General features: G+C 39.6%; 1 protein-coding gene and 1 pseudogene across 5 annotated transcripts in view; both read right to left on the bottom strand.

The window, feature by feature from the left end:
- LOC115872334 overlaps positions 1 to 1,000 on the bottom strand; it is a 2,648-nt pseudogene extending 1,648 nt beyond the window's left edge.
- RABGAP1L (RAB GTPase activating protein 1 like) overlaps positions 1 to 9,049 on the bottom strand; it is an 812,491-nt gene that overhangs the window by 103,736 nt on the left and 699,706 nt on the right. The gene's annotated exons all lie outside the window — the stretch shown is intronic.

Here is a 9,049-nt window from a genome sequence, read left to right as displayed (position 1 = left end):
GGCTCGTGTGTCAGGAACATGGGTTGGAAAGGAAGCTCTGGCAGAATGGGGTCATTCTGATCCATATCAAAAGTCTGTCTCTGAAAGGCTTCAAAGTTCATAGCAGCATCATTCTCCAGCAATTCTTGAGGTAGATGCCCATCTCCAGGTTTGCACACATCAAATTTCACCAACTGGTAATTGACACGTTTTCGAGCTCCTGGACAACTCTGGATGAGGTTGTGGATGGTTGGATGAGAAAACCCAAAAAAGTCAGGTCCAGATGGAAGGAGGTTGGGCAGTACCTTCCCCATATAAGCACTTACGGTCTTGAGCAGTTCTACTGACAAGCATCTGCAGAAGAGCTGACAATGGCATCCCGGGGATCTTCTTCAGGAACAATTTCAGACTGTGGCTGCACACCACCATCCTTGATCTGACAGGCACACAGACACTTCTGGTCTGGGCACTTCATGCTGGCATACACTCGAGTACTGCAATAGCCCGCAGGGTAGATGGCATGTTCATCATGGAAGCCAGGGTGGTCGGTGATGATCTTCCAGTTTGCTGTTCTCTTTGCCTTTTTCTTTTTTTTTTTCCTCCTTGCATTTCTTCCCAAAGGGTTCCTCAGCCACAGTGCTGGGTCCAGAAATGGGCCCAGCTCCCTGTACCGATCCCCCAGAGCTGGCCACACCATATGTCAGGGGCAAAGTGGAGCTGTGAGCAGGAGCCGCAGCCTGTGCTTCCCTTCAGGGAGGGCCTGAAGTTGGAGGGGCTTCCTTAGCAAGTACCTTCTTTCTTCTTTTGCTTTAAGAAATTTTTCCTCAAGATGAGCGATTTCATCACAAATACAGTAGCAGCATTTTCAAACACCGTGGCTTTGGCCGCCTTGCGCAGCAGCAGGTACCTCAGCCGGTACTTGTCGCTCTGGCTCCTCTTGGGCGGCCTTTTCTTCCTGGTTTGGCTGCACTGCGGCGGCGCAGCGCCCGTGGGTGGACGCAAGGCTGGAGAGCAAGTTCATGGTCCCGCCCCGCTCTGGGGGCTCCAGTGCGCAACAGACATCGGGCCGCAGTCCCAGCACCGAGAGACAAAGCTGACTTTGCTCCGGGCCTGCAGACACGAGTCTCTACAAGGCCTCAACGCCTGTAACCAAACCCAACCGGGACACAAAGCTCTTTCTTGTACACATGAGTATCTATGTTTGTTTCTCTAGTCAACCCAGGCTAACACAAGTGACTCATTTACCGGTTAACCAATGTTACACAAAGATTGCAGACAAAACAAATAGCACGCTGTTCATTTCTAAAATCTACATATTCATACTTATTATGCTATTTTATTATCCTTTAATAAAACTGTCTATATAGTTCTTAAATACAATAAAGCTAGGCATTGGGCTGCTAACTTGAAGGTGGTGGTTCAATCCCACCAGCTACTCCACAGAAGAAAGATGAGACTGTCTGATCCCATACAGATGTGGCTCAAAAACCCTCTGTAGAGTCCCTATGAGTCACAGGCACCTTGATGACAGTGGGTTATGCAGAAGTGAGAGAGAGGTGTCTGAATGAATGTTCTAGGTCAACTAGTACTCGGGTTGGTTAACTAAATTTAATGATTAAGCAAATAGTTCTCGTATTAAACCAGAAAGAAGCACGCAAATTTACTCATTAGTTAATGCTTCAATTGTGTGTGTCTAGGTTTAATTATTGGCTGCTTAATCATTTACTGTGAACAATCTTGTGAATTTCTTTTTGTTCTGAAAAAACAGAACAGTAAACTGGTCTTCATGCTACCACGTTAAGGAGATGAAACTTCACCTACGACAGTCTTTCTTTTCCTTTCCTCTCCTATTTTTCTCTCCAAGTCTTTCATACACCTTGTATCTGTATCTGTTTGTCCCTTAAAAACAGTTTGGCTTAAACTACCTGCCACATACCGTACTTATACAGGATAACTTATTACATACCAAACTCACTGCCATGGAATCAATTCTGATTTATAGCTGGCCTTTATTATTTATCTTCAAACTAACGCCAGCATAAGGATTTCTCTTTGAGAGCATAGTCCATAAATGAGTACCGTATTAGTCAACTGTAGACACACCGTTCTATTATTTATAGTTACTGCAGCTACCAGTAATGCAATGTTGTTTAAAAAAACAAACACTATTTTATGTTAGGTTAATGGCTTATTGAAGATATTCCTTTAAAACAACAACAAAAACTGCATCTGGTTCTTATAGAGGGTAATTAACTGTTATGTGAGATATCCCAGGAGTTATTTCCCGTGAAAGAAAATAAGCTACAAATCTGCCTGAAGCTTCTCTACAAGATGGTTCTACAGCAGCCATTTGTAAAGGAGCTTCAGTCTAAAAGGGGAGTTCTCGTTATAAGCACACACGATTTTCTCTAATGTTGACTGCCTTTGCACTACTAATATAAATTGTGCTCTTTTTTACTGCTAATATTTTTATTACTAATGAAGAAAACTGGCCTTTAACATTTCAAGACCAGACAACACACAGGGAGCAGGAGACAAAGCTGACATTGTGTCTTTGTCCTGAGTAGTTAAGCAAGAGTGATGAACACAGTGTGAGATTTGAATACTAATGAAACCGTATGTCACAATGGGGAAGTTGAAACCTAGCAGTGCACAGTGCAATGGGCACTTGGAGACTGATAGGATACTGCAATGTGATAGCACCCCTACCCGACCCCGAGTCTCAGAATGCTCTTAGCTAAGGTGACTTTTCTGAGATACAGCTCAGTAAAATAACCAAAAGTAAAACCACTGGACTGTTGTTCGATGCCACTGAGTTGGCTCTAAATCATGAGGAGCCTATGCAGAACAGAATGGACCCCTGGTCCTGTACCATCCTCACAACTGCTCTTTGAGCCAATTGTGACAGCCGTTACGGCAACCCTTCTCCTAGAGGGTCTTCCTCTTTTTCAATGACTCACTCTATACCTGTCAAACACTCCAATTTCATCTCTGAGCAAATTCCCGCTTCTAAAACTTCAAAATATATCTCCTAAAAGTTTCTTAGTAATAAAAGGCAACACTGTATACTTCTGTATCCATTGAATTAGAAAGCAACTTCTTTACTCAGCATGATTCATTAATAGGGTGTTTTATTGAACAAGTGAACTCAAGTGAACAATAAACACAGAACGTTACTAATAGGATAAAAGGAGAAAAGGTAAATTCAAGTTAAATATCATGTGCTTTTGGCTAAAACCAAATCACATAAAAATTCATTACAAAAATGCTTAAATCCAAATATATTCAAAATGAAGCAATTTCCCCTTGGCTTGGATGGTCAATAAACAAAGATATGCATTTAAAATAAATAAATAAGTCCTCCACGCCTTTGCTAGATACAGGCCATTAGTTATTTTGGTGGTTGCTAAGCAGTGCTGCCTTCTGTAAGGCTAAAACGCACGGAATTAGCAGGTTTTCAGCAAAGGATACACTGAATACAAAATTAGGGATTAATACTTGAAAATTAAGAAAGACCAACTAAGAATTTGTTAATCCTGCTCTGAGAACGTTAGTGCTGGTGACAATAGTGGCTGAGTACCATGTTTCCCAAGAGCACCCAGCATGAGGGTACTTTTTCCACATCAGTATTTTAATTCTATTCTTTATTGTTCTACTCACTTCTACGCTCGGAAGTCTAATTATTTTGAATAACTCAAATTAAGTCAGATCCAAAGACTCCAATGACCCCCACTGAGGGTGAGCTCGATAGGTCCCTTTCTCTAATAGTGGTTAGTGATTTCTAATAGTGGTAATTTCCAATACTGGTCATTGATTTCCAATTTAACAAGAGCATTATGTGACAGAGCAGAACTAACTCATAGGGTGTCTTGGCTGAAATATGTATGGAAAAAGATCACGGGGTCTTTCTTTCAAAGAGCTTCAGGGTGAGTTTGAATCTCTGAAAATCTGCTTAGCAGACAATTACATTAACAGCTTTCCTTCCAACAGTATTTTCCCTAAATAATAGCACTCTTCAAAATTTCAGATTCAAGGTGTGTCACTGTTACTAGGCAGGATTCATGCTGGGGAGACTAATTCAAAGAGTACACATATTAGAAGAATTAAAAGTGACACCAGTGGGATTCCGATAGCAATGCAGGCTGTGTTGATGGAGTCCCACTTGTCATCAGACTCTCCAGTGTTTCTGTGCTTTTACATGGGAATGTACTCTGAGGGCATTATATACTTTCCCACGTGCTGATGATGTTGTAAGGTAAGTGTTGGAGTGCTAACTACAAAATCAGTGGATCAAACCCACCAACCACTCTGTGCAAGAAAGATGAGGCTGTCAGCTCCCGTGAAGATTTATAGTCCCCTTATTAGAGTCTCTATGAGTTAGAATGAAATTGGTGGCAGTAGATTTGATTTGATTTCTTTTTACATTACCCAGGCCCCAAGATAATAAAAATCAAATAAAGCAATAAGAATAGCATTTGTGGTACACAAGCAACAATAAATAAAACAATAAGAACAGCATTTGTGGTACACAAGCAACATTACTCAGGCCCCAAGATAATAACAATCAAATAAAACAATAAGAATAGCATTTGTGGTACACAAGCAACCTTCTTCGAGGTGATAATGACACCCCCACTCCCCTCAGCAGAACTGTCCAGACAGGGCACACTATAAATCTGTCCTTGAGCAATACATAAAGTTGTAAAGATTCCACAGAGGCTGAGGTAAAAAAAACAAGGCAAATACAGCACGAGATAGGCTAACCATAAACCTGGAGTTGGTTAGGTTACTGCTGAATGATCGTACTTTAGGGGTTGCATCATTACCCTGGCTTATATTAAACAACACCAAAACCAAAAAAACAAAAACAAAACCCCCACTCTCTTATCGTAACATGAAACTAGTAAAGGACAGCTTCATGCTGCTGTGCAGACACCTGAAAACATGTTGTCTTTAATGACAACTCTTCACAGATCTTACCATATCAACTCAATACGAGGAATATGTTGTTTATCTACCAGTAGTTCCAGCAGTGGACACTTTAAAAAAAAGAGAAAGGAATAGGCAAACAACTGAAGAGAGAATTACTGTAGAATTCCATCTTTTATAGAGAAGAAAAGGAAGTGTTTTCATTCTGTGGATTCAAGGGAAATACACAACACCTCACATCTCCCCTTTCATAATTTTTAATACTATGCTAAAAGTTCTGTCAATGGTCTGGGGCTGGAACTGCCCACCCTGATTCACAAAATCAACTCCTCCACATTGACCAAGGCTTGAAGCAGATGCTAACGTGGACTAGTGCTACAAAATGGGCCAAGAAAAAGAGCCTACAGATGTATGAATATCTCCATGGTAGAATCTGGGAAATAACAATTTTGCAACCAAAACCCAAGATCTGGCGTAGATAGGCAGCTGCCTACTTCAAGTTTCTCCTTTAAGAAGACAATATTGGACTAAATAATTAGCCAGGCTACTTTAGTTCAACTATTCATTACTCCACTTTGAAACAGAGATGGGGGCTTCAAAGGTTCATGGAACAATGGAATTAAAAGATAATAGAATTTTCCCAAGAATGTTTTGAACCCCCCATGCATTGTTATGTGAGGACTGTTATCCACAAAAAACTACTCAATATTTAAACATGCTCAGATGGTATACTATTCAATTCATTGGTTCTTTGGATGTTTTAGTTGTTTCCATCGTAATAGCACTGGCAGAGATCAATTCAATAACTCTATCTAGGTAAGAGTAAAAGGCCAAGGGTCAACAAGCAGTTTATAATCATATCCATATGGGATATGATTATATTTTGATGAATTTTCTTTTCTTTTGAGATCTACTGGAAGTAAACATGAGCAGACATTCCACATTGCCGAATTCTTAAACTGAGTCCGACACTGACAGGCTTTTCACCCTGGGCAATGTTAGTATTTGGGGCTGGACACTTTGTCGTGGTGAGCTGCTCTGTGCATTGCCAGGAGGTTTACAGTATCATTGGCCTCTTTATACGGCAGATACTCGCCCAATCAGGTTGTGACCATTAAAAATGTCTGCAGACATCACTAAATGTACCCTGGAGGGATAAAATTCATCTCAGTTGAGAACCATATGGAACATTGTATATAAATTATAAAATGTATATATACTTTATATAAAATTATATAGAGTTAGATTTCATCCCAAACAGACCTTAATCTGTTGTTGTTTGTTAGATGCTGTTGAGTTGGGTCCAACCCATAGTGACCCTATAAGCACAACAGAATGAAACAATGCCTGATTCTGTGAAATTCTCCAATTGTTATGTTTGAGCCTACTGTTTCAGCCACTGTGACAATCCGTCTTGTTGAGGGTCTTCCTCCTTTTTGCGGCCTCTCTATTTTACCAAGCATGCCCTAACCATTAGAATTTTAAAAATACTTTTTATTTCAGTATTTGATACTGTTTCTACTGAAAATGAGTTATTGAACTAATACCTTGGAGGAGTGTTCATATATTTTGGCAAATTTCTTGTCTTCATAGATCATAATTGGAACACTTAAACATGCTTAAAATGGAGAAATTACAAATTAGTTACTGATAAGTCATCTGTCGATGTCACATTGTTATAACCCACCGCTATCAAGTTGATTCCCATTCACAATGACCCTATAGGAGAGAGTAGAACTGCTTCTTAGAATTTTTAAGGCCATACATCATTACAAGAACAGATAGTCTCTTCTTTCTTCCAAAGATCAACTGATATATTTGAACCACTGACCTTGAGGTAGCAGCGGAGCACCATTAGGGCTCTTGACATTGTTACAGGTATGGTGTTAATACATGCTGCTATTAGTTATTTATGTATTGAAATATGTATCACTCCAATCACCAATCAGTGCCATGACATAATGTTCTTGTGTTTTAGAAATATACTTCAAAGGTACGTATACTTTCAGATTCTCAATTTATGTTTCTTATGTTCCCAGCCCATGATTTGTTGATGAATTTATTATCCAAAAGATGGTAAATTAGGTTTACCCAAATAAATGCAATTCTGTGAGTTCACAAAGTATTGGAATTGGCCTTAGCGATGATCAGTCAGTTTCTGATTTATGTTTGGAAAGCTAACAAACAAAAATAGTGAGTAGAAGAAGTGGAGAAAACAAAATAAGGAAGAAGCAGCAAAGTGGAAAGGGAGCAAAGAAATGTCTTTACTGGAGTGTGGTGGGTGTGACAAAACCAAAGGCAAAACTCACAAACTGTAAATGGCACACATGGGATACATTCAGTAAGGACTAGGGGAGTTATGGAGTAGTTCACAACTGAGAACAAAGGTGCCACTTCCTATCACCTGAAAAAGCAGGTGCTGATGGGAAAGGGGAAGCAACTGTCAGATATTCACCTAATTCTAGGTTGAGATATAGATCCAGGTGATTAACTTGATTTGCCTTTGTGAGGTGAGTGAGGGATGGGGAGGAGGATCTCTTTACCACATTTTAAACTTTTAAATTCTGAAAGTGTTTTCTTACGTAATGTTAAAGCTAAAATCAAATAAAAGGGAAGGTGCAGTAAATCGTGCTATACAAGTCTTTTCCATCATCAGTCAGTTTGTCATATTCTGTGCGCAGTTTGTCATGGCTTGTGCGCTGCTATGATGCTGGAAGATATGCCACCACTAGCATTTCAAACATCAGCAGGGTCATTTATGGTGGACAAATTAAAACAGAGCTTTCAGACCATGACAGACTAAGAAGAAAGGGCTGATGATCTATGTCCAAAATTTAGCCAATGAAAACCCTGTGGGTCACAATAGAATGTTGTCTGATATGGTACCAGCAGATGAGCCCCTAGGTTAGAAAGCACTACATGATGACTACAATGATGAACTCAACCATGCCAGTGATTATGAAAATGGTGCAGGACCAGGCAACATGAGGAGGCTTCAAAAAATTCATAGAATGATGGAATTGAAAAATAATGGAATTATTCCACGAAGTTTTTGAAACCCCTTAAGATTTCATTATGTTGTGCACAGAGCTACCATGAGTCAGATCTGCCTCAAGAGCAATGAACAAAAACAATATACACGTTTTAAAGTAGTATTTTAAACTCAAGATTTTCCAATCAGTAATTGGTCAGTTTGATCTGAGAGTATCTGGATGGGGTAGGCCTATATACAATTCTTAGACTCAGAGCACAAATTATACTTCTATCTGAACCGGCCACTTACTGAAAGCTATGCTTTGTTAATGCAAACAAATAAAGATGGGTCAAAGCCTGAACATCAACCCATCATTAAAAACAAGCTTAAAGATAATTCAAATACTAAAGGGAAGTTGATGTAGCTTTACTTTTTCAAGTATTGCTTCAGTGCCATTCTAGAGAAGATTGGTGCCTTCCCTGGTCTCAATCACAGTGCCAAACATCGGAATGAACAAGCAGAGAAGCTCAAATGTTTAGCAATGAGTTATGGGAAGAAAATGAAAGAAATCTCTTCACATAATGAAAAGAAATATATTATCGCCACACTCTGCACAGCAGAAACCCAAACCAAATCAGAACAAATACCCTTTTAATGTCAGTTCTAAAATTTTAAACATCTATTATTTAAGTGTGAAAAGCAAACATAAAACCAAACCAAACCAAAAACCCTCAATGCCTTTAACAGTATCTCTCAACAACCTCTCAGTATCTTTGTTTACTAGTTGCAGACAACAAGGTTCTTGGAAGTGGAAAGGGAAGGTTTAATTCCTTCCAGAGTCTATGGAATCAGAGGTAGACTTTAGACTCAAATGCTACAAGACTGAGGCAGGGTTCTTTAATGCAAATGCTCACATTCAGTGCCCCACATCACAGAGCTGTGCCAGCAGAGGCAAACAGCTCTCTACCAACTCTTAAGCAAGAGCCATAGTGAAGCCACAACCTGACTCAAGTTAGGACTATGCAGAGGATACAGTCATTCACAGCTTCCACAGTTAATGCCTGAGCCTGTGCAAAAGCTTCCCTTCACTCCTGAGACGCTCATAATAGGACTATGAAGGAAATATATATATATTTATAAATATATATATATTTATATATACACACA

This window comes from Echinops telfairi, unplaced genomic scaffold, assembly GCF_000313985.2.
Source record: "Echinops telfairi isolate 266 unplaced genomic scaffold, ASM31398v2 ScPeMD7_7424;HRSCAF=8462, whole genome shotgun sequence".
Taxonomy (NCBI): Eukaryota; Metazoa; Chordata; class Mammalia; order Afrosoricida; family Tenrecidae; genus Echinops; species Echinops telfairi.
Note: the sequence above shows the minus strand (reverse complement) of the source record. Positions and strands in the feature narration are given on the sequence as shown.